The sequence below is a fragment of the Martes martes genome (genome assembly GCF_963455335.1).
Source record: "Martes martes genome assembly, chromosome: 11".
NCBI classification, from domain to species: Eukaryota; Metazoa; Chordata; class Mammalia; order Carnivora; family Mustelidae; genus Martes; species Martes martes.
The window spans coordinates 18,592,019-18,619,255 of NC_137899.1; the positions used below are offsets into that span (position 1 = coordinate 18,592,019).

General features: G+C 37.4%; 1 gene segment (V, D, J or C); it reads left to right on the plus strand.

Moving 5' to 3' along the window:
* LOC308352360 (T cell receptor gamma constant 1-like) lies at nt 1-27,237 on the plus strand. The segment is given in 6 exons: nt 1-207; nt 302-630; nt 12,907-12,970; nt 20,685-21,014; nt 24,340-24,387; nt 26,634-27,237.

Below are 27,237 nucleotides of genomic sequence, written 5' to 3' on the forward strand. Positions count from 1 at the left end.
TCAGATCTGCGGCTGATCATGAACAACCCCAGGGAACTATCTAGGTCACCACTTCTTCTGAGAAACCTGAACCAGCTCCACCCTCCAGGCACTGACCTGACAAGTCCTGCTAACAGGGACCTCACTTCTTACCTTGTCACTGGGGAGCCAGCCAGGCCAACGAGATGCCACTGCTAGAAGCTGTCATCTTCTCATCCCTCTGGGCCTGTGAGTTGTCCCCCAGTCACTTCAGTCTATAGAGGAGACTGAAGAAATTGTTTCCAGGTAATTTGTTCATGGGAATTTCTCTTTTTGGTTGCAGTTGGCCTTGGGCAGGCGACATTGGAGCAACATGAAATATCAGTTTCCAGAGCAAGAGATAGGAGTGCCCGCATATCATGCAACGTGTCTGCTAAGGACTTCAACAGTGAAACCATATACTGGTACTGGCAGAAACCAGATCAGGAGATAGAATATCTAACAGCTGTCATAACAAACCCTGTTCAAGTTCCCTTAGACGGGAAGAACAACAAATTTGAGGCAAGTAAAAACACTCATACTTCCACTTCAACATTGAAAATAAATTTCCTAGAGAAAGAAGATGAGGCCATGTACTACTGTGGCAGCTGGAATCAGATCCACAGCATCAGAGTTGCCAAGAGAAGCTGCACAAGAACCCTCTTCAGGTCTGACCCACCCACATCCTTCTCAATATGGGCAACCGCAGAGGCTGCACAGCTGGGTGCCCAGCCTGAGTCTCACCCTCTGCAGTATTTCCTGAACTTTATATGAAGACATCATAGATTCTGCTCAGACAGTGAGCCCCACGTGATATCAGCAATTATGGTCCAAATTATAGCAATCTGACACTATTTCTCACTAAATTCAACCGTCTGGAAACTATGAAAATAGAGCATGGATGGGTCAGAAAAAAAAATCCATTTGTCTGTTATTTCACTGTGGAGACAAGGAAGTCTAGTATCTGAATGGTTCAGAATGAAGACAGAAAGGGGTACACATTTTACACAAATATTTCTGGTTATTACTACTTACTGATGTTATTCACAGACATTACAGTTCTTTAGTGGTGCAATAATCTGTCAGATGTAAAAATTGTATGTCTTTTATTAGTGTCTGAGGCCATCCTGAAGGAATCCAGTGACCATTAAATCTCAAAGAAAACAATCAGCTATTTTGGGTATAGGAGAGACCAATGTATAAATCCTGTATCCTAGAGGTAGAAGTGGCACATCACTCCAGGTTCAGGGATCAGTGCTGGGAGAAAACCAGCACTGCCCCATTGGAAAAGGCCCCTGAGCACATCAGGCATCTCCAGCATGGGAGATATGCCTCTGACTTTGTTCTCCAGGGTTCTACAAAGAAACCAAAGATCCTCAATAAGGATCAGATGGTTAAAAGAAAGATAATATACACTCCCTAGATTTTTAAAGAAAAGAAAGGTAATGTCCCTCAGAAATTAATAAAATAAAAGATAATTATTGAGAATTGAGTTTTGTGGTTTAGTAACTGGTTGGCTGTGAGTTTTCAAAAATAGGGAAAAGTGTAACGTGTGAAAATGTAGAAGTCCCCTCCCATCACTTAAGAGTCCACTTTCAAAGGATGAGGAAAACCTTTACTTCACAAAAAATTTGTTGCCTTTGGTAACATGGATATTTGATCACAGAATTGCCATACCTGCGGTTTACTTCTAGTTCCTGAGATCATGACATTCTCTGTTTCTCTTTCTAAGAATCAAGTGGTGTTATCAAATGCAGAGACACTATGGAAGCAGAATGAATTACTCCCACAACACAGTCAGCCCCTTTCCATAGGCAAACTCGGGATCGTGTGTCCCACACCCTGTCATCATGATTTCTGACTGGGGTGGGTCCCAGCGGGAGGAACCTGAGGGCCTGGGTCTCAACAGAGCCTCGCCTGTCCTCTAAGGTATCTACAGAAACAAAGTAAGAAGACGCCTGAATGGAACATAGAGCAAGAAAACATGAACCCTTTCCAGGGAGGAGTAAATGAAAGAGGGATTAAGGTTTTCACGGTATGTGCTAAATACTTTACACAGATTATTTGATTAAACCAACAGAGCAGTACAGAACTGGATTGAAGTATGCACGTGGGGACTCATCTCAGGAGATGCAGCTACCCTGACCTTACAACACACAACAACGGGAAACACTACAGTGATGAGGAGGGAAGAGGCACCTTACCTATGAGGTTTTAAAGTGTCAAAGTATTATGCAGCCATTAAAAACAAGTTTTTTGACCAATTATAAGTAAACAAGCATAGTCACCACATATTAGCAAGGAAAATGTCAAATACAGAAATGGTTTACATATAGTAAACTCTCCAATGCATAAAAAGAACAAATGCAAAGGAATTCTTTAAAGAGTGGATGTTCCTGGAAGGATAGGTGTTTTTAATTCTTTTGGTACATGTACAGATTTTGTACATTTTATCAAAAAGCTTCTGTTATGTATACATAACAGCCAATATTTTATTGATTTATACATATAATAATGAGATTGTTCATGTAACAATATAGACTAAATCTATACCTATAAGAGATACCTAATATTATTATATATTTATCATTTTCTGTGGAATAATATTATATTATTACACTGTATCCCCCAGGGCAGGTGAGGGGGAGACTGAAACACTGCAATTAATCATAATGTTTACCATGGAACAGGAAGTCAGCAAACTATGTCTATACCTAGCAGCCCCCAGTTTTGTAAATAAAGTTTTACTGAAACACAACTTTGTCCATATGTTTACAAATTATCTATAGCTTCTTTTGTACTACAATGGCAGAATTGAGTAGTTGCAACAGAGACCCACAAAGCCTAAAATGTTACCATTTAGCCCTCTACAGAAAACATTTGCCAGTCACCACTCTAGAATGATACACTGAGAGTGAATTTGATTGTTATTTTAGGTTTCCCTACTTCTCAATGTTTCTTCAATGACCCTTTACTACATATCCACCTTTCCCATATTGGCTGTCTTACTCTGGATAAATTGCATAATGTATCTCTGATTCACTTTCCTTATTTTATTTTATTTTTTTAAAGATTTTATTTATTTATTTGACAGAGTTCACAAGTAGGCAGAGAGGCAGGCAGAGAGAGAGGGGGAAGCAGGCTCCCCGCTGAGCAGAGAGCCCGATGCGGGGCTCAATCCCAGGACCCTGGGATCATGACCTGAGCCGAAGGCAGGGGCTTTAACCCACTGAGCTGCCCAGGCGCCCCACTTTCCTTATTTTAAAATGGAATATGTATTAACTTTAAGGAGATGTCGGGAAGAGTAATGTCAATAATACATATAAAGCGCTTACAAGTGCTTGGAGCATGTCTAATGCTCACCATATTGAGACATTGCATTGCTTATATGGGTTATTATGGCATATTTGAAGATGAAATTATTTAGATCCATACTCCAAGTCCTTGATACTCAAAGTTTCATTCATGGACCAGCAACATCCACTTCACCTAGGAGCTTGTTACAAAGGCAGAAAATCAAACCTCAACTAGTGCTACTGAGTGATAATCTCATTTCACAAGGTTCCCACAAAGAAAGGCAGGCAGGGAGAAGGGGTCCTGCCTTGAGAGGAAACCACCTGTAAGAGGATTTTTCACCACCCTGGAAGGAGCCCTCCACCCTTTCCCACGTGAACAACTACCGAATAGGTAGATGAGTTTGTGAACAAAAACCTGATTGGGTGACGGGAGCATGGAGTGTTCGTCAGATAAAAACAGTCCACCAACGAGGCCATAAAAACCTCTACACTTAGAAACATTGGGGTGGGGGTGGGCAACTCTCACAGGGCCCCTCTCATTTGGGGAGTTTATGTACTATAGCTCAATAAAGTTTGCTTTGCTGCCCACCACTCTTCCTTCATCTGATCTACTTCTTCATTCTTTGAAGCAGCATGACCAAGAACTGTGGGCACTAAAGGAAAAGAAGTTCTGCAACACCCAGACAACCCACACAGATCCTCCTCTCAGGTCTGTATCCACCTGCATCCTTCCCTACATGAGCACCAGGAGCAGCTCCTCAACTTGTTCTCAGGGCTGGGCTCCATTTCCCAGGACTTCTTCCTCAACCTCTGAAAACTTGGATTATGTTCACACATGAGGACCTACAGAAACCTAGTCATGTAGTCTTTTTTTCTTAACTGTCCAGAGATTACCTGAATGTTTAACATTGCTCAGATCCAAAGAGGAAATCACTGAGTGCCAGGAAACACCTTGCTGATATTACATATGTGTATATAATCATCACAACATTCTGTAATGTAATATTCATTTTGTCCATTGTAATATAAGTAATTTGAGACTTAGAAAGAAATAACTTTCAAATCCTTCATCCTCGCTTTTCCTCTCCATCAGGTCTTCTGAAGCAGTTTAGCATTTATTTGCTCTGAACATACTGGGGGAGAATGTGGACAGGAGCTCACAGCCTCTCCTACCGTGAGGATTATAGATCATCCCACACTGTAGATCATGGGACAGCCCCAGCAACCCACTTTCTTCTGCACAAGACTCAGATCCTCCAGGGCAGGGAGGGGACATTAGTGTTCACACAGACCTTCTCCCCCAGGGTTCTGCTGTGAGCCTAGGGAGGATTGCAGGGGCCACTTAATCAGAGCTGCTGCTCTTTCTCAGGCACTGTGCTAAATCCCTTGAAATGATCTCTCTCATCCTGTGACAATACTGTGCCACTGGCACTATCATGATTCACATTTTACAGATAAGGAGACAAAGGCATAAGATGTTGTTGACTTTGTGTTCATGGAGTTACCAAATGGGATGGAGGGCTGGTTTCTGGCTTCAGTGTCTGTCCTCGTACTGGGTACTGTCCTGCCTCTGAAGCACGAACAGTAGAAGTGGCTTCTCCTCTGTGGTTCCTACAGCCAAGGAGAAAACAAACTGTTATTCACAAAATAATTATTGACACAAATAGACGACTATTCTTTGCTGAGTCTGAATAAATATAAGCACATTGGCTGGTTGGACTTTCAAATTATAAAACAACAACAAAATATAATAGCAAATAATAAAACAGTATAAGAAATAACAAAATATTTCTTAAAAACATAGCATAGTATTTTCTTTCCATTTTTTTAAATAATAGAAAATAAATAAATAAATAAGTCCTTTTTCTTTTGAACATTTATAATAGGACACATGTCCCTGGCATTCTTGGAACACAACCATGCCTATTCATTTTATAACAGTCTATGACTGCTTTTGAGCCACATGACAGAGGTGACTAATCACAACAGAGACCTTTAAGCAAAAAAGCCTGTATAAAATATAAAATATTTGTCATCTGACCCTGTTCAAAATAAATATATATTTGCCAGCCTCTGCAATGCAACACAAAGTTAAGGAATGAGTTTGTAACTATAACTAAAACTCAAGATGCAATAAGAAAAAAAAAAGTTGATAAATTATACTACACGAAAATGAAAAAATGAAAAAAAAAAAAGCCAACATAGCAAAAAGCAGCATGTTAAACCAAAGGACAAATGACAAGTTGCTAGGAAATAGATGCAATTTGTAGAGCACATAAAAGCCAACTATCCTCGATATAAAAAATACATTTAAAAAATGGAGGTAAAACATTTAAAATATCCTGTAGGAAAGTGACAAAAGACATGAAAAGCCAACTGATGAAGAGAAATATAAAAATAGTCCTTAAATGTATAAAAAATGTTCAACTTCACTTATAAGATAAGGATCAATTAAAACTACATTGAGATATAATTTCTCACCCATGAGATTGGCAACAATTTTAAAGTTTGACAATACATTCCATTGGTGAAGCTGTGGGGGGAAACAGACACTCATATATTGAAGGTAAGGATGCAAAATACAATCATTTTGAGGAGATATTTGGAAATATCTACCAAAAGTTCATTTGCATTTACCCTTCAACCTAATAAAAGCACCTTTAGAAATTTACTCTAAAGACACAACTTTCAAAAAGTGAAAATATACATGGAAATTCATTATGTAACTGCAAAATGTTGGAAGTGACATAAATATCCAAACACAGCAAGACTGGTTGAATAAATGATGGCACATGCACATAATGGAGGACTATATACAATAAAGTAGAATGTGAGATGTAAAATCAGTTGCAATTATATTGGCAATTCACAACTGGAAAGTGAAACTTTAAAAAAGCATCATTTACAATAGTAACAGCAACAATATTAAAAAAAAAAAAACAAACCTCTATAATAGTTGGAGGTGAAATTTAACCAAAAAATGGGAAAGATTTGTATGCTGAAAACAATAAAACTTAACTGACAGAAGTCAAAGAACTAAATAAATCTAGACATATGCCATATATAGTTAGGAGGTCAAACATTCTCCAAACTGATAAATACATTCAGTGTAATCCCAATCAAAATCCCACAAAAACTTTTCATAGAAATCAGTGAGATTTTTGCAAAATTTATATGGGAAGACAAAGAACATAGTATTGCCAAAATGTTTTGAAAAGAGTCTTTTTGAAAACACTTACCATTAAGCTACAATGGTCAAAACAGTGGGGATATTGGTGAAAATGTAGATACATAGATAAGAACAAAATCCAGAAATAGGGCAACACATAAGTGGTTAACTAATTCTTAACAAAGATGCCACGGAAATCCAGTGGACAAAGAATAGGCTTTTCTACAACTGACTATGAAACAATTGTTTATGTATGTAAAAAAATAATAAATCACAACCCATACCAAACATCACATACACAAATTAACTAAAAATGTATTCTAGGTCTAAAAGTAAAAACAAAACAGTAAACTTCTAGCTGAACATACAGGAGAATATCTTTGTGATCTTGGGTTAGTTAAAAATTTCTCATATAGGACACAAAAAGCAAGAATCATAAAAGAAATCTTTGATAAACTGCACTTCCTCAAAATTAACATTTCTGTTTTTCTCAAGACTGAAAATGGAAGGAAAATAGAAAATTCCAAGAAAATGGATAGAAAAGAAACAGATTCAAGGAAAATATTCTCCAAAAACATATCAAAGACTGATGTCCAGAACAGAGAGAAGTCCCAAGATTCAATAATAAGAAAAGAAATCCAGTTAAAAAAAAAATGGAAAGCAATATAATGGGCCTTTGGGCAGAACCCAACTGAAATTTACTCCTTTCTATAGAAAACTATTTACATTAAAAAAAAAAAAACAAAGAAACACAAAGAAAAACAAAATAGGAAAAAGGACCTACATGTGCTCAGAGATGTAGAGAGCTGGAAATAGCAGGGTTCCCCTCTTACAATAACATCCAAAAAAGCAGGATGCATTGAAATTTGATACTTTGCTTGAACCCATCAGAGAACTAGGATTGCAGGGCTAATGACTTAAAAACTGGAGACAGATGGGCACTTGCAGGGAGAAACAGGATGCTCACCTTGAACAGATGTTGTCAAACACATTCTGCTGGTCACAGGATTAAAGTGGAGATTTTTAATGAAACAATAAGAGCTGAGTATAGGCCAGTGGAAGAGTATGAACCCTGGAGGACCAAAATATGAGATACTTCCCATCAGCCTTTAAGCTTCTTCTCCAGGAACTCCATAAAATTCTTGCAGGGAGGATCAGGGACAATCCAGAGTAAGCTTCTCTGGGTGCTGCAGCAGGGGAACAATAGCTACTACTGCTAAATCCACCCATACCTAATCTACTCCATCACCGCTGTAGAAAAAAGTGACTTCACCTGCAGGGGAAGGCGCTGGTGGAATCCTGCTGCAGTTGAAGGAAGACAAAGAGGTGACTACCACGACTTTGCCCAGAACATCTCCTCTATGTCCAAAATAACAATTTTCATCTGCTCAAGGATGGGTATCAGAACCATGGCCTAAAGTAGGTGGGAACCTCCTGCAGCTGGGGGAGGGAGACAAGGATTTAAAGTGTTCTATCTCTGGGGGGCACCTGGGTAGTTCAGTTGGCTGAGCATTGGGCTCTTTACTTTAGTTCAGGTCGTGATCTCTGGATCCAGCTCGGTGTCAGGCTCCATGTTCAGCAGGCAGCCTGCCTCAGATTGTCTTTTTCCCTCTCCCTCTGCCCCTCCCCCCACTCATGCTCTTTCTCTCTCTAAATAAATAAAATCTTTTTAAAAATGAAATAAAATGTTCTACCTCTGGAAAGGAATACTTGCCAAAGCCACATCCTTAAGACCCAGTCTGTCTCCGGTTAAAACTGAGACTTAATAAAAATATCAGAGTATGTCCCCTTCTTGACCTTTCACCCCCATGCTAGGAAACCTTGAGTAAAAGTCACAGTGCAATACTACTGAGAGAACTTCAAGAGACCTTTCTTTGGGGGAGCAGAACAAACACTCAAAGACAAGTGAAGAGACAAAGATAAAGTACAACTGGAGAATTTTTAAGGGTCTGAACTCTGACAAAAAAATTTCAACCCTGATAACTTAACAACAAAGACTTCAAATCCAGGCTAACTCCTGACTAGTAACACAAACACCCACATAATGGCTAGCAGAAGGAAAGGTGTGCTCATTTTCAAGTACAAAATACATTTACCTCAGTATCTACTATACCTTACAACATGTCCAGCTTCCAACCAAAAATTTCAGAGGCATAAAACAGGTCAAAAATAAAGATAGTCTGAGGCTACGAAGCAGTCATCAGAACAGACTGAGATATGATATAGATGTTGGAACTGTTGAAGAATTTAATATAAATATGATTAATATGTGAAAGGCTTTAATCTAATAGAAAAGGTAAATAGTATACAAGATCATCAGACAGATGACTTCAGCAGAGAGATTTGAAGAATCAAAGGAAATGCAAAAAATAAAAAAACACAGTAGTAGAGATGAAGAATGCCGTGAGAGGCTCACCAGTGGATTTAAGAGATATAAGGAAAGAATTAGTTAATGTAAAGATAGACCCACTAGAAATTACATAAACTTCAATGGAAGGACTAGAGATAGAGACAGAGAGAGAAGCAGATAACCTTAACTCCTAGAAGAAGAAAACTATAAGAACTCTCCCCCTTTCTCCTGCTCTCTGATTTGAACCAATAAAGGACCATAGTCCTTTAGTAAGAAATGGCTTCTTTACACTAATTATCAATCAATGATAACAATCACACAGTAACGAGAGGGATGTACTGATAAACTGAGTTAGCAACCCTGTTTTGCAGGATGTTTTGGTGTAAATACTGTGGCTCCCTTTCTCCGCAGTCTATGGGTCTTAGCTGTGTGTTCAGAGCACCACTTCCTCTTAGTAAATCAGCCCTCAGATTTGCTCTGTGATCAGCCCGGTATTCAACCACCTCTCCTGACAAGTGTCGGCAAGATGCTGCTCCCGTCACAGGTCATCCTGTTGGCCTCCCTGTGGATCTGTAAGTGGCTCTACCCATGGGAGATTTCACTCAGTGAAGAAAAGAGATAGAAAGCATGTACAATCAAGCCAGCCATTGTGGGCAGAAGAAAGCCCAAAAGATCATTCAACCTAGGTGGATAAATTCCACCATGTCCTTGAATTCTTCAGGAAAAAAATGTAAATCCTAAACCCCTAGGTTTTCATTAATAGAAAATAAATGTGTACTATTTTAAGGAATGTCAAAATTTTGCTAATTGTTATTTTTGTTTTCCTTTCAGATACAAATGCAGACTTTCTAATAACGCAACTTGTACCATCCATTACCAAGAAACAAGGAAACACAGCATTTTTAGAATGCCAAATAAAAGCAGGTGGCTTAAGGAATAATGTATATATTCACTGGTATCAACAGAAGCCAGACCAGCCTCTAAAACGAATTCTGTATATCTCCTCAAATGAAAATGTGGTCCACGAACAAGGGGTTAATGAGGAAAGATATGAAGCCAGGAAATGGCAGAGGGATTTGCCAGCGAGTCTTAGGATACACAGAGTTAATGAGGAAGATGCTGGGCTATATTACTGTGCCTGCTGGGATACACTGTATAGAAATGCTCCACTTCCACTGAACAAAAACCCTCCCACAACACCACACCTCTGCAAACATACACATGCTCCTTTCTACCTCCCAGAGGGACCTGGCTATTGTCTGTACTGGACATTTCTCCTGCATCTGTATCCTCAGCAAGGTCTGAGCTAGGACCCCAAGCCCCCAATCTGTGTTGTTTCTTTTAGTCAGGTCACCTTATCATCTGTTTACCTCTCTGGGGCCTAGGTTGGCTTTTGTTAGTGACATCATTGGTGTCCTAGTTAGTGTCCTTCTTCTACATCTATGAGAAGTTTCTGGGGAAGGAAGGTAAATCCAATAAGCAAAATGGTGTGCTGACTTTGAATGAATGAATGGTGGAAGATATAAGGACTTTGAAGTAACATGGACTTGGGTTTGAACTCCTGCTCAGCCTCTTAACTGACAGCATGATCTAGGAAAGTTACTACATCTTTCTCATACTGTTGCTGGGACTGAGGAAGGTTGCATGCAGGACAGGTCCAGAACAGGGTCAACACATCACCGTGTCCTTTCCCACTACAACTACACTGTTTCTCTGAGCCATCTCAGCTAACATAGGAAGTCAGGAATTTTTTTTTTTTAAAGATTTTATTTATTTGACAGAGAGAAATCACAACTAGGCAGAGAGGCAGGCAGAGAGAGAGGAGGAAGCAGGCTCCCTGCGGAGCAGAGAGCCCGATGCGAGGCTTGATCCCAGGACCCTGAGATCATGACCTGAGCCGAAGGCAGAGGCTTTAACCCACTGAGCCACCCAGGCGCCCCTTGGAAGTGAGGAATTTTTAAAAGGCACATTTTACATTGTCTTCCCAATAATAATAAAGTTTACTTTATTTTGAAAAGCTAAGAACTGTGAATAGGAAAAAGAGTTGAGGGTAATAAACCAAACGATGTCTTTTCACCAAGAATTTTCTTCATTCACAGCAGAGTATAGAAACATCCTAGTGTCTAAAGCAACAGCTACAGCAATTGTGAATACTCACCAAGCCTTGGAAATTTTTTACAAACTACTGATCTATAAAATGTACATACTTCTGAATAAAGCTGTGGGATTATTGTCTCATTTGTTATTACATAAAGTAATAAGATTTTTCTTCTAATTCTCACAATAGCCATATAGCTCCACACACTCTCCCAAAACATGGTGGAAAATCTCTAAGTCTGAGTGAAGTGGAGCTCAAGGATAGGTGTGTTTGAAACAAAACCTAACGGAAAAATATGAGGATGTTGCTCTGAAGGGAAAGATAACAGTGAATTATTATAACATAGGGTTTAGGTGAAGTCTTCTAGGATCTGGTAGTTCTTTACACCAGGAACATAATCAACAACACTCAGACAGATCTTACTGAGAAGGTCTTTCCTTGGTTCTAAAGCAAAGCTTCCTCCCCCAGCCCTGCCTTTGATGAACAAGGGCTGCTACTGCCTCCCTAGTCCTGATTAATGCGCCCTCTTGGAGAGAATTCTAACTAGTCACTTTCAAATGCCAACCCTATGGATATATGGGTCTTTGGCTTGGGTTTGTAGGTTGAATATACTTGTTTCTTGTCTTTTCACTGTTTTTATGTCTACTGTCAACTTGTTCAGGTACCTCTGACCTCACTCCATTGCATTTCAAATGGAGAAACCAGAGTGAGAATCTTTCAGAATCAACTTTCCTTTACCTGAACACCAGACAGAACAGTTCACATACATTGCAAGCCATCTGGAGTTTCCCTCAAGAAGGTCATTGTCCATCGGTACCAGCTAAAATAGAAGAGCCCCTGAAATGAATCCTATATGACTCCACCAATATTACCTGTAACACTAGCCCCATTCTGGCTTAGACACAGATAAGAAAAACAACAGTCTTTTACCTGATAGTCAGTAAGGTCCTCATGTGCCATGAAGACCCCTGATACGGTGTCTACTGGGATCTCACAGTATTGGAGAGTCAGAAGGGAACTGTAAGAAATCATTTTCTATTACTAATCGTCAACTCCTTTCTCACTTGAGCAGCCACAGCAGATCCTTTTCTGCTCTTCATCACAGGTTCATAAGCTGTGGGAACATGAAGGGCCCTTTGGACATACATAGCCCAATGCCTAAGCAGCAAATAGGGACATGGGGGCCCAGAGATGACAAATGTCTTGTCCAAAGCTAGTTAACGACAGAGACATGGCTACACATGTATTTATGAAGGTCATAGAATAGCTTCCAAGAGGCTTCCTCTTTCAACATTTCAGAAAAATGGATTTTGTTTTCAAATTTTGGTTTGAATCAAAATCTCTTATCTCCCGGGAGATAAACTTCTACAAATTTCTTTTTTATTCCAGGAAAAACATTGTCATTACACAAATTATTTTCTTATTTTGCATGGTGTGATAAAGAATCATGTTGTCAAGTTGTAAAAGTAGCTGATTAAAAAATGGAGGCCATTGTTCATATTTCCAAAGTATATCTCTGTTGGCATATTTACATTTTGGGTTACTGAAGTTTCCGCCTTTAGAAATACAATCCCAAATTACTAACAGAGCAGGTCTGGTGTTTGTGAGAACAGAAGGGCTTTTCCTTTGATGCATCTCTGAGCAGTTTCACACAACTGAACACGTGGAAATCTAAACCTCTTAACTGACTGAATACTTTTCCTGGTAATGTAGATAAATAGTTGGTTGACCCTTACTACCAATCTCTCTCTTTTCTTGTGCTTTTATTGTTTCTGTTTTCTATCAGCTCTTCTCAGTGAATACTGCCTCCTTGGAAAACAGACACTTGGGTCAACTAAGCTCAGGAAAACTTACAAAATATCAGATATTAAGAACCCTATATTCGAGGCTTTCCAAGGAAACCCAGAAGATCAAATTGCCAGTACCATGTTTCTACCTGCTGGTCCTGCTGTGAAGCTCAGGAGAAGGCTGATGTTTTTGTAGAACCTCTAACCAGTGTGATAACTCAGGCTGGATCAAGATATTTGCACAAGGAACTAAGCTCATAGTAATTCCCCCAGGTAAGTAACCTTGTTTTGTTTCAATCCTGTGAGTGAAAAATTGATAGATGTTTTTAGGAAAAAATAATATAGGATCCCCTCTGCATATGGACAGCAATTTTGCAGCTACTTGTCACTCTAGTGGAAAGAAAACTACTTTGCAAATGGATTATTTACTTCCCTGCTGGCAAACACATTATATTTCTACTTTTAGAAAATACATACACACTAAAATATATTCGGGATTGAAATTGAAATTATTTTGAGAACTGTGTCTACAAAATATTGGTGTGAGTTATTGGTTCAACATGCTTTTCTTGTAGACAATCTCTTAAGTGAGAAACAATTTATTCAACTACATCTAGTATTAATCGTGTTCCTTTCTTAATGGGTAGTGCTTCTTTCTCTAATAAGCTGAAAAATATATGATTTCTTTGATCTTTTTTAAACAGAAGAGCAGGGACACCTGGGTGGCTCAGTGGGTTAAAGCCTCTGCCTTCGGCTCAGGTCATGATCCCAGGGTCCTGGGATAGAGCCCCGCATCGGGCTCTCTGCTCAGCAGGGAGCCTGCTTCCTCCCTCTCTCTCTTCCTGCCTCTCTGCCTACTTGTGATCTCTATCAAATAAATAAATAAAATCCTTAAAAAAATAAACAGAAGTGCAAAAAAATTAACAGAATAAATGACTATAAAACACCAATAAATCTCACTTATTCTTATTACTGTAACATCTTAGAGGGGAGGATGAGACTGGTCAAAATGTGTGCTATTATGGCTCTTGTGATATTGTCTAGAGATGATCCAGTTTAATGGAATTTTTGAGCTCAGTAAACCATTTCAGCTCCAGAACCCATAAAAAGAATCTGTCTTCATGCTTTTACATTTTTGTTTGTTCATTTATTGTCTCAGCAAACATTTATTGAAGACAGTTTCTGTACTGGATGCTAGAGATAAAAGGGTGAACAAGACACGATTTCATCACTCAAGAAGCTTCCAGTCTAAAGGACAACAATTTTAGATTGTGGCTTCATTGGGCCCCACATTTTTTGGCTTGTGACTACCAAAGACACAGAACATCTTAGATTCATCAGCTCTTTTGCTTTCTTAATTTATGTAATACCTATTGGTTATAAAATTAATATATTTGGGGCACCCAGTTGGCTCAGTAGGTTAAGCATCTGCCTTCGAGCTGATGGTCATGATTTCAGGGTCCTGGGATGAGCCCTGCATCAGGCTCTCTGCTCAGCAGGGAGCCTGCTTCTCCCTCTGTCTCTGCCCCTACCCCTAGCTCATGGTTTCTCTCAAGTAAATTAAAAAAAATCTTCTAAAAAATAAAATAAGGTTGTATTTTTATTGGAAGAATTTGATAAAAAAGACCTGAAACCATTGCTGCAAGGGGAACAATAATATTAGCTAAGATTTATTAAGGGCCAGATACCACGCTGACTGGTCTAGTGCACTATCTCATTCCTCCACAGCCCCATACAGAAAATCCTCTTTTTCCAGTTTTGCAGGCGGGGAAACTGAGGCTTAGAGATGTTCAGTTATTCCCTAAAATCACATGACTAGGTATTATGGCAAAGAGTGCAATCCAAGAGAGACTTGTCCATTCCAAAAAAGTGTGGTCTAGACTATTATGTGATATTAGAAACACTAAGCCGTATTTTTTTAAGATTTTTATTTATTTATTTATTAAGGAACTATGAGAGACTGGACTCTGAGAAACAGACTAAGGGTTTTAGAGGGGAGGGGGATGAGGGGGTGGGTTAGTCTGGTGGTGGGTATTAAGGAGGGCACATATTGCATGGAGTACTGGGTGTTATATGTAAACAATGAATCATGGAACACTACAACAAAAACTAAGAATGTACTGTATAGTGACTAATATAATATAATAAAAAATAATAAAATAATAATAAAAACTGAAAAATATTTATTTCTTAGAGAGAGAGAGGGAAAGTGCACATGGGTAGAGGAGCAGAAGGGGAGGGACAGTTGTCCTACATGCAGAACTCAGTTGCATAACTCAGAGCTGTCTTTGCACTCCTGCTGGGACAGCTGCAGAGAGACCAAAACAAACAGGATCTTCCTCTTGATAGGGCAACTCAGATTTTTAAATCAATTCCCTGGAAACTATTAGGGTAATTTCAAGTTCAAAATAGCAGTCCTTCAGGAATAACTAGGTTAAGAGATCATAATTATGATTTCAGACTCTGTAACAACTTATCAGGTCTAGTGTCAGTGGGAATTAGATTCTGGAAAGAATTTATTTTACAATTAAACCAGATATCCACCCCTTAATATATAGAAATTAAATAATCCTGTAAAAATACTGAACACTCACTTATTAAATACTCAAATACATTATGTCTATTTTTTCTTTTTTGAAAATTAAAGAAATAGTAACTATAAATTACACTCTAGTAAAAGAAGTGAAATCACAGAAGAAAACCCTTTAAGGGAAGACATTAGAACTTTCAGGAAAATGGTGAGAAAAGGTAAAATCATACTCTCCAACCCCTGTGAGTGAGGTGGGAAAGACGGAACCAAGTTGACCCTGGTGAACACTAAGTTCATGGTGTCAGGGATACAGAATCAAACCCCACGTCAAGCAGCAGGTCAAGCCCCATGATGGGCTCCATGTTCAGCAGGGAGTCTACTTATCTCCCTCTCTCTCTCCCTCTGAGCCTGCCTCTGCTAGTATACTCTCTCTCTGTGTCTCTAACATAAACAAATCAATCTTTAAAAAAATTTTTTTTAATGATGAGAATGTAATAAGCATTGTTTCAAGTATTGTTACCCTGAATATAAGGTACTCTCTCATTTTTCAGTGGAAATATCCAGACATAAAGGAAAAAGGGAGGATGTTTTGCAATTTGAATATATAATTTTAAAGTGATATGGATAAAAGCTAAATGTTCACTTGCATATTTAATATCTTAATTATCTAGGTATATTTAGAAAGTTAAAAATTGTATCAATTCAAACATCAATTGAGAAACACTGCTTTTTTTTTTTTTTGCCCTCAATTTCATTCATTTCAGACACTTCACATGCATCTAAAACATATACTTTAGAGCAAATTTCTGAGTCGTCCCAGGGTCTGAGTGTCTATTTTGGGATCCCCTTATGATAACGTCAATGGATAGTTTTTCTGAAGTGAAAATTACCCACTTACAAAACTAAAAAAAAAAAAAAAAAGTTTTGTATTCCCTCTGTATTCCATATTTTTCAATGTAAGCATAACATGTAGAGATTTTTGCTCCAGGTAATATTTACCAAATCCATATTAAACTTCTTTACTGTCTTTACCAGCTCTACCTCTAAAGCCAACGTTGAGTTTATTTCAGGTTGTTTTGAGTATTTGAATATTGAGTATTGAATTGAGTATTGAATTGAATTGAGAATTGAATTTTGAGTATTGAATATTTCAGTATTGTTTGATCAAAGAAGAGCATTAGAAGAGCCTCTTTTAATATGAGAGGCTGAAACAAAAGGCAACTCCCGTGTTGTGAGGGATAATATTGGGAATGAAAGCTTCATCTTATGCTCTGGCATTTCAATGTGTTTGATTCCACATGCTTTGTGTCTGTATCTCAGCAGGATTTGTAAACATCTCCTGGTTTTCATGTCATCTTTGAGGTAGACCTTGCCAAACAGTCAAGCTCTGGGGCAGAAAAAGAAACAAGCTATTTATCAAGCTATTTATGCACAAACTATTTATCATTTATTCATACTGCCTATTTCCAAAATCTATTTGAGAAGACTTAAAATAAAATACACAAGTAGAGTTCTGCCATGAACTAAAAATAGAAGATCCAAAGCACGGAAGGAAGTAGAAGAAAAAGGACCTATGGTTATCTATCCAGAAACACAGGGTCAAATTTTAGGTTCAAAGGTAGGGAAAACTGTGATGAAGTACATACTTTATATCACCTGCCAAAATGAAGCACACTGACTTTTCACATTTGCTATGTTTTTCCCACCATAAAATGAGAAAAGGACTTTAAAGTACAAGTCCCTTAGGAGGAATGTGAAGTGAAAGAGTGGGCATTGCCTTCCACATCCACTTTATAAAATGGAAGAAATGGTCTTAAGAAAAGCACATTTCATGCTCCCATTGCGTCGTTACATTGGGCACCACGATATTGAATGTCATTCACAGATGGTGACCTTCAGCAGACCTGGTCAGACACCAACAAATTTGACCTTCATGCTCATATTTATTAGAAAAAAGTTTAAACATTTTAAATACAGTTAGAATTTTAAATAAAGTTATAAATGTCATAAATTTGAAATTCATAGTCAAATATGAATTAGCTTTAATTATTGAATAAAAGAAAAATAACAGAAAAATAAAGAACAATTAAATCAACACCAATATGCAGGTTTGAAATATCACACTTGCACTTGGAAATGTAGTTGACATTTGGTAAATTTACATGGGATTCACATTATCGTATCTTAATAAAATATACATAACCAGCAATTTAACTCCAATGTATTTTGTGATTATGCAAATGAATGTATATAAATATATTGGACAGATTTATTTATTTGGAATCTGTTTTCTAATTTATGATTCATAAAATGATTTTGGCCATAAAAATCACTGTTAATAAGTTTAAAAAGAATGTTGAAGGAAAAACTAGGTACTATAATATCCAAAATATAGGCACTAACCATATTTAATCAAGTACACTATTTTATTGCTCAGCTAATATTCAATTGAGAAGATTATGGGAGTTCAAGATTCATCTCATGCTGAAAAGAATAAAACATCAAGATTCTAGCTAAAGAAAAGGGACAGGAGGTAAAACCAATGTGTTACCAGCCAGAAACTTTTCAAGTTCATCAATTTATTTTCAGTTTCTTTACTACAACAAATCAGAAGTATTCCTCTAAAAAAACACACAAAGTTTCTAAGATGAAAATTAGATTGCTTAAAATATTGACTAGAGATGAAAATTATGTAAATATAATGCACAATTGAAAAATTAATCTTCTTTATCTAACAATCTAACATGCTTTTAAAATTAAAAACAAAGTATATCATTGGAGAAATATACAGTGTCTTAGTATTATAATCAAAATAGTATTTGCACTACAGCAAGATATATAAACATAAGTACATTCTGGCTTCATTCTATTTATATCATGAATAAAAGCTCATTGTTTGTTACTCATTTAATATAAAAATAGGAGCTATGATACACAGAGAGAGAAAGTCTCAAGAATTTTTTTCCAAAAAAAAAAAAAAAGAGTACCACAAACTGCCAAGAGATTTTTTTTTCCTTTTCTTCTCAAATGAAAAATCCATGTTCTTTTCTAGAGAAATTTTCTTTTTTTTTTAATTTTTTATTTCTTTTCAGCATAACATTATTCATTGTTTTTTTCACCACACCCAGTGCTCCATGCAATCTGTGCCCTCCTTAATACCCACCACCTGGTTCCCCCAACCTCCCACCCCCCGCCCCTTCAAAACCCTCAGGTTGTTTTTCAGAGTCCATAGTCTCTCATGGTTCACCTCCCCTTCCAATTTCCCTCAACTCCCTTCTCCTCTCCATCTACCCTTGTCCTCCATATTATTTGTTGTGCTCCACAAATAAGTGAAACCATATGATACTTGACTCTCTCTGCTTGACATTTCACTCAGCATAATCTCTTCCAGTCCCGTCCATGTTGATACAAAAGTTGGGTATTCGTCCTTTCTGATGGAGGCATAATACTCCATAGTGTATATGGACCACATCTTCCTTATCCATTCATCTGTTGAAGGGCATCTTGGTTCTTTCCACAGTTTGGCGACTGTGGCCATTGCTGCTATAAACATTGGGGTACAGATGGCCCTTCTTTTCACTACATCTGTATCTTTGGGGTAAATACCCAGTAGTGCACTTGCAGGGTCATAGGGAAGCTCTATTTTTAATTTCTTGAGGAATCTCCACACTGTTCTCCAAAGTGGCTGCACCAACTTGCATTCCCACCAACAGTGTAAGAGGGTTCTCCTTTCTCCACATCCTCTCCAACACACATTGTTTCCTGTCTTGCTAATTTTGGCCATTCTAACTGGTGTAAGGTGGTATCTCAATGTGGTTTTAATTTGAATCTAGAGAAATTTTCTAAAGAAATTGTCATGTTCTTTTCTAAAGAAATTTTCTACAGAAATTGCCCATTGTATTACTAAACTAACTCCAAACTAGCACAAAGAGAATATCAGTAAAGCACTTGCATGATGGAAATAAATTTTATTTTTTTAAAGATTTTATTTATTTATTTGACAGAAAGAGATCACAAGTAGGCAGAGAGGCAGGCAGAGAGAGAGGAGGGGAAGCAGGCTCCCTGCTGAGCAGAGAGCCCGACATGGGGCTCAATTCCAGGACTCTGGGATCATGAACTGAGCTGAAGGCAGAGGCTTTAACCCAGTGAGTCACTCAGGCACCCCAGAAATAAATTTTAAAAGGATTCTAACATTTATAATTTTAATCATTAACAGTAAATGTATAATCAAGTAACATACCAGTGTTCAAGTGACATGCCCTTTAAAACCAATGATACTTTGCCATATATTTTGACATTATGTCTTTAAGAAACTCTGGAACATTATGTCTGTAAGAAACTCTGGAGCCATACTTCTAACATTACACCAGATATATATATATATATAGATAGATAGATAGATAGATACATATCTATATAGATATATAGATATAGATATAGATAGATATGTATCTATATATATATACTTTATTCAGCAAGTGAAATCACAGATATTGTTGGGTTCTAGAAACCAGTCAGCAGCTTTCTAGAGCAGATTCAACTTTACAGGGAGACTCTGAGAGTCAAAATATAGTGTCTTCTTAGTCATATATAAATGTCAAATGGAATTCCAATACAAAATGTGCTTTCAGTGAACATTTTCCAAGCAAAACAAAATTCTGATAAGTGCATTAGCTAATACAAAAGCATTTCTGAAAAAAATGAGTTTTCTAATAGCAGTTTTGGAAATACCATTGGAAGTGCCCCATTGCTTCTAAATTCAAGGCATTGTAAATATTTGAGAGGTGCAGTTTTAATCATTGTCCTACTTAAAATCCTGGAGTTGTTCAGAATGGAGACAGATGTTTTACAAAATCAGGAATGAAATAGGAGATCTCCATTACTTCAAAAGTGGGTTTGGCCCTAAGAGACTCTTAATCTCACAAAACAAACAGGAGGGTTGCTGGAGGAGGCAGGTAGGGAGAGGGTGGTGGGGTTATGGTTTGGGGAGGGTATGTGCTATGGTGAGTGCTGTGAAGTGTGTAAACCTGGTGATTCACAGACCTGTACCCCTGGGGCTAATAATATATTTTATGTTAATAAAAATAATTTTTAAAAAGTAGGTTTGGGATCCATATTTGAAGATTTAAAGATCAACTGGATAGACTGTCAAGGACACGTGGAAGTGGAGTCTCATTCAAAATGTGAGTCTGTATTATTCCAAAAAAACCTCACATTTTAATCCAGACTCCACCACTTTATAGTTGTGACTTTGAGCAAGTTACATGGTTTCTTGTAATTCTTTTCACACTGAAAATAAGAACAATCAGTACCTCATAACCCACTGTGGATGAAAGGCCTGACATGAGCACTAATTCTGTGGCAAATTTCCTCATTTCGCCGTCCTAGGTTCTTCTAAACCACACAATGTTTGTGTTACTCTAATAATGTTTTAATTGTTATTCCACTTCCCCACAGATAGAAGCCTTGATGTAGACATTTCCCCCAAGCCCACAATTTTTCTACCTTCAGTTATGGAACAAGAACTCCATAAGTCTGGAACATATCTTTGTCTTCTTGAGGATTTTTTCCCGGATGTTATCAAGATAGATTGGAGAGAAAAGGATGATGAAACAATTCTGAAACCGCAGCAGGGAGACACCGTGAAGACTAATGACACATATATGAAATTCAGCTGGCTGACCGTGACTGGAGCGTCAATGGATAAAGAACACAAATGTATCGTCAAACATGAGTGGAATAAAGGAGGAGTTGATCAAGAGATTCTATTTCCTCCACAGAAAAAAAGTATGTACATGTATATATGAATGCAACCTTCCAGTACCCTTTTTTGCCCAAAGGAAATAGTCCACATTTTCTGTCAAATATTAATGAAAAGAAACAAATAGATACTTTTTATTGATGTTGCAACCTTTAATGTAGGACATAAATGTCCTGCTCTTTCTTTTAGAAATTCTTTTCTAAAAGAAATTCAGTTCTTTTAGAATTGAAGTAGAATGGGCTTTGGAACATACAGAAAAAGAGAAGACAAATTCACTTAGTCTTTCTTGCCTCAGTTTCATCATCCAAAAATATGAAGGTCACAGTGATGTCTTTGGAGGGTCATTGTATGAATTAATTGAAATAATACATATGAAAGCCCCTAGCAATCTTGCAAACCATAAATGCTCAAGAGAGAACCACATTTGGTCATGAAATAAGAACAATTATTCATCTTTCAGGAATTTTCTACTCAGCAGTCAGAGTTCCTTTCACTTCAATCTTGCTCTACTCAAAGGATTACCCACAAACAATGAGTTATAAGCTGCAAAATGTTTGAGCCAGATCACAGCTCAACAAAAGTAATTTGGCTGCTGAGGTTTTAGTATGGTCTTGGGTTTTTCAGATTTGAATTTATATTCCACTCTAAGGGGAGATTTGGTAAGTAAAGATGAGCTGAGGTTACCGTGTACAAACATTCTCCCTTTCTACACAATGAATGTATTTCTTACCATTGGTAAAGCTTCTCAGCAAACATTATTGCAGTCCTGGTGTGTGCCAGGCCTGGGAAGGATGCTCCAAGGAGGATCACTACAGTAGAGAGAATATACTTTTCTAATCACTCAGGGTCACTCACGATTCAGGCAAGATGTCCCAAATTAACCTCATTGGTGATGACACTGGCCATATTCAGACATTGTGGGTGGATGACTGAATGTGCTCTGGACTTGCTGTGATCTAGGAACTCACTAGACTCAGAAGTCAAGTTCTGGCATTAACAACCCAGACCAAGGCCCTACAGAGCCCATAAGAAGGAACTAGTTTATACTTTCCCTGTGGTTCATAACCGCTTGGGAGCAGCGGGCAACAAACACATAACGAGACATGCAAAGACCTTTGCAGTATACCACTCTGAATTGCTGAAGTAAATCTTTATCGTCTTGAATCCTTAGTTTCTCCAGTGATCAATTTAGAGTCAAACACTTACTTACCTTTCCTTTCTCCTGGAATGTGATGAAGACAATGTGCAGTAATGCCAGTGAAAATGCTTGTTTTTAAAAACATGAGATGAATATATTTATTCATTTTTTTATATTTTCCTAATAACTGGTGTAAAATTACAAACAACCCTAATTTCTTATTCCTACAGCTAAGAAACAGAGAGGAAGCAAATGAGTAAAACACAAGTTTAATGTAATCACTGGGCTGAAGTATTTTAAGTATTGATTTTTATAGTGATAGAAGTGAAAATATGCTATGGTAATTCTATGGTGATCATTATAGAAAAGGGAGAATTTCTTATTCATGATGTGTTTTACCTGAGAATTAAATTCTGAAAGGACTGTCTCCCAAGATCTTCTCATAGCAACAAAGCTATTGAGGGCATTTCTGTTAATGTTTTTCTGTAGCAAATTTCTAATGCTGTTTCTTGTAAGGTTTTTGTTTGTTTGCTTTTTCTTTTTGTTTTTGATGAAAGCTAAAAATACATAGAACATGGAAGTCGAAATCCATGAAGTGATTTCGAAGAGATAAAACTAATATGGTCCAAGTTTTCAACCAATCTGATTGAAAAAGAAAATCTAGGACATACCCACAGATTATAATTTGAGAGATTATGACCTTAATGTTTTTCAATCAATCAATTCATGGTGATTAGAGATTTTTATTTCTCTTTTAATGAGTAAAGCCACTGTATGGAAAAGAAAGGGAATTTTAAGACACTTTAAAGTCAGTTCTTGGGATATTTTAACACCTAAACATGATTATATACACTTTTTTATTCTTGAGATTTACTCCAAAGCCAACAGCTCAGATTTATTTTTTAAGAGCATACCGAAATAAGATTGTGTGGAGTGAATAATTTGCATAACAGAACCATACCTGTATGGACAAGAACAAATCAAGCAGAGAAAGAATATATCAAAACATGTTGGGACTTTCTTCCTCCACCCAACAGTCAATTATCTTTTTAAGAATTTTTGTCTTTGTATGCATGTTGGGTTTTGTTTTTGTTGGGGTTTTGTTTTGTTTTGTTTTGTTTTACACTGTAAAGAAATACAACCCTCACCTCAGTTTTATATATATTCAGAAAACTATGATTCTTACTTGGCCAATCTTTTAATCCCTGGAAAGAAGCACACTGAAATACTAAGCTTCCATAATCAAAAGGTCATTTGTTAAGAATAATTAAGATCCTGGAAGGGATGATGTCTTAGAGTCCACAATGGTAGACATATTATTGATTTCTATGGATTGTTTTACAAGGTAGTTTCACATGTTCTAGCTCATCTAAATCCTCATAATGGTTCTTTGAGTGCTGGCTCTGCCAATCACTGGTACGACTCCCAGCAAGTTATTTAGACTTTCTAAACCTCACGTCTTCATGGCTAACATGAATACAGCTCATGTCAGTGTCACTAGGGAATCAGATGACCTAATACATGTGAACATTTCACATGATGCCTGGCAGAGTAATAACCACTCAATAGGAATTGGCTTTCATTCGTATTGTTGTCATGTCGATAAATACCACCCACCACTCCAGAAAAGAATGTGTAGGAGTTGGGAATACTGGGAACATGCATAATTTGGAAATGTAGGGCCTCTTTCTTTTGCTTAAAAGGAGAATTTACCTAAACCAGACTCCCCCAAAATGTAAGATTCTGCTATGGAATTTATTTGGGTATCAACCTGGGTAGTCTAGCATAAGGCATTTCATGTTAGCAATGGGTGCTAAGGACTGTAGAGAAGCCACTGTTTCTGGTTATTTTTCCATTCAACCAATATTTGTAGAACACCTACTGTGCAGCAGGCTCTGTGTTGGGAACTAGGAGCACTTAGATAGTCTTAGACATTACCCTCCAGTTGGGAGGAAAGAAAAAAAAGTATCATTCATGAACTTCAACATCTTCATGTGCAGAAATGCAATATATGAATTGACTTACTGAATTACACAGACTCAGAACAATCATTTCTGGAATTGTGGCACTCATATTAGTAATAGCTCTCTCCTCTTGGTTGACAAATTCTATCTATCTATCTATCTATCCATCCATCCATCTACATCCAACACAGACACTGGTCAAATAATATACATGAACAATTGAATAATACTTGCTCTCATTTATTTTAGAGCTCACTGCTATTAATTCTACAAAAGCTTCTCTGAGATATAAAGATGGTAAGTTTTTGTCTATGTTTGCCTTTATGTTATGCTATAGCATTTTTTCCTCCTGATCAACTTAGCATCTGGCATTAGGTGGAAACCTCAGAATGGCTGGATCTTGCAAAATAGACTGAGTGATATTTTAAGTCAATCCATCATTTCTCAGGAGTGTTTTTCACAGAGTAAGTGTTTGTTTGGGTGTGAAAGGACTATAAATTAGGGGTACAGTGATGTACTCTGAATTCTTTCAACAATGGACTTGACTCATTCCTGTGACTTTTATTTCTACTGACTGAGGAAAACATGATATCAAGTTGCTTCTAGATATTTTTCCGTCTTTGTTCTTGCTGGTGTTTAATAACATGAACTGACACTAAGGTTCTTGTACGGAAGACATAGCGCTGCACTGTGAGTGCATTTTGTTTAATTCTCTTAATACTCACTGTGAAGGATAATATTCCTATTTTACACATAAGGCAATGACTTAAAATTAATTAAGTCCCTTACGCCATGACACACAGTGAGATTAGAGGCTTCAACCACGACCTTCTGAATTAACAATTCATACATCTTACTCAGTTTTCTATTCTTCTACGTTGTTGTCATAAAACAAGATATCCCAAAGCCAAGGCCCTGAGACAGGTGTACACATGGGGAGGGGGTGTGAGTACAGGGCTTCAAATGCCACAAACCAGACATTAACCCCAGTCTTTTAATTATTAGCTCCATGAATATGGGTACGGTAGTTACATTTTCTGGCAAGCAGGAATAACACAAATAACACCTCATCAGTTACTGAAGACATAATGTCATAGATGTGGAATGTCTAAATAGTTTATTTTGTTTAGCTGACACATAAGTACTAGTTTCTGTCCCTTTCTTCCAACATATATAACAAGAGAGTACAATGAACATTGCTCTAGCTTTGCTGATCTGCCTTCCATGTCCAATATCAAGAGGCCTCTAGACCTTAGCTAACATATTACTTGACCAAGGACACTTTGTCAAGGAATAATGAGTACAGCATCACTTGATGTCCTTTTCCATACCAAGGGGTAATGATTTTGGAATTCTGACTCTATGGAGATAAATACATAAACGAAATTTCCATGTGAACAGACTCAGCCTAATGGTTCATTGAATAGCCAATCTGACCCACCATCATTGACATTAATTATTTTTTGATATTGTGTATTTCCTGTAAAACCTCAAAGGATAACAAATGCAATTATCCTATAAAATCTTAACTACAATAAAGATATTCAAGGAAGACAAGGGAGTGAGTTTGATCTCCTAAAGTTGCAGAGAATTTGGATTCCCTCCTTTCTTCCACTTTATTTTATTTTATTATTTTTTAAGTTTTTATTTAAATTCCAGTTAGTTAACATACTAATTATAATATTAGTTTCAGGTATACAATATGGTGATTTAACACTTACAAACATCACCCAGGGCTTATCACAACTAAAGCCCTCTTTAATAAAACCTCCCACCCACCCTACCTTGAACACAACCAAATTTCCATTGATTGTACCCTTGATAGGAATCTTAGAAATGCACAAGATATATTGACTAAGATGCTTCTAAATCAACAATTCATCTTTATATTTATGCTTAACTCTTTGTAACTGAGAGTATTTATTACTTTGGAGGTACAGAAATACAAAGTAGGTAAGAATGTGCTCATCAACATTATGTCACTAGGATTAAAATCTTGCTGGTGATATTTATTAATCATATGACATCAGGCAAATTATTCTCTGTCCTCAATTTATTTGTAAAATGGCAATGAAAATAATAATCTCCTAGGTTATTGAAAAATTAAGAAAGACTAAATCTTTGCACACAAACTTTTCAAATTAAATGTCTGCCACTTAGTTAATGATTAAAGCATATTAGTTATATTATTACTTACAGACATGGTAGGGGTGAAGAAATGGTAAAAGCTATTTTTAACCAATGCTTTTTCAGATTGACTCATTCATCTAAGACATAGTCTTACTTTTTAATACTTTAGAATGTTCTAAGTGAATTTCCCAGAGGTTGTTGATTGACTTGACCTGCAAGCTGGATTCTGAGTTATTTTTTGATGGTGGTGGGGATAGTGTTAGTGGTGTAGATGTTTATTGTCAGGTTGTGAGGGTATAGGGGCTTCCTTTCCACTTAGATCATCAGAAATGTATAATGTGATCTCTCTCCCATTAATAAGTCTTAGCCTTTCAAAAGAAAAGAAGGTGCAAATAATAAATGACTTGTTTTAGATTCTTTGCAGCTGCAGCTCAAGACCACCTCTGCCTACTACACCTACCTTCTACTGCTCTTCAAGAGCCTGATCTACTCTGTCATCGTGGCCATCTGTCTGCTTGGGAGACCAGCATTCTGTGGCAATGGGAAAAGTTCCTAACACATGGTGGCACAAGAGTCCACTTTTCTCCAATGGCTATTGTCACCAAAAGTATCTGTTGTGGATCTAATGGGGCTTTCTCTCTGAGACTGTTAATATTTCAGTTCAAATGTGTCTTTTTCTATTGTGTCATTACTGCAGAACAGGTTTACACACCACTGGGCAAACAGAAACTTTCACTCTGCAGCTAGAACAAATTCTGCCATGACTCTGGGGCGGGGCCAGGGGGCATCCACAGGTGTGTCAGCACCGCTGTCTCCTTAATGTCCACCAGCTCCTCAGCCACCCAGTCCCAGAGCCTCTGAGCACAGCCAACACACAGCTTCAGCTGCATCTTCTGGGGCTCTTTAACCAGATAACTTCTTGGAAGCCATTTATTCTACACATCTGGACTGCCATCACTGCTGCCTGAGTTTTGTACTGCTTTACATAATAGGCACAATAAAAACAATCAAAGGTCT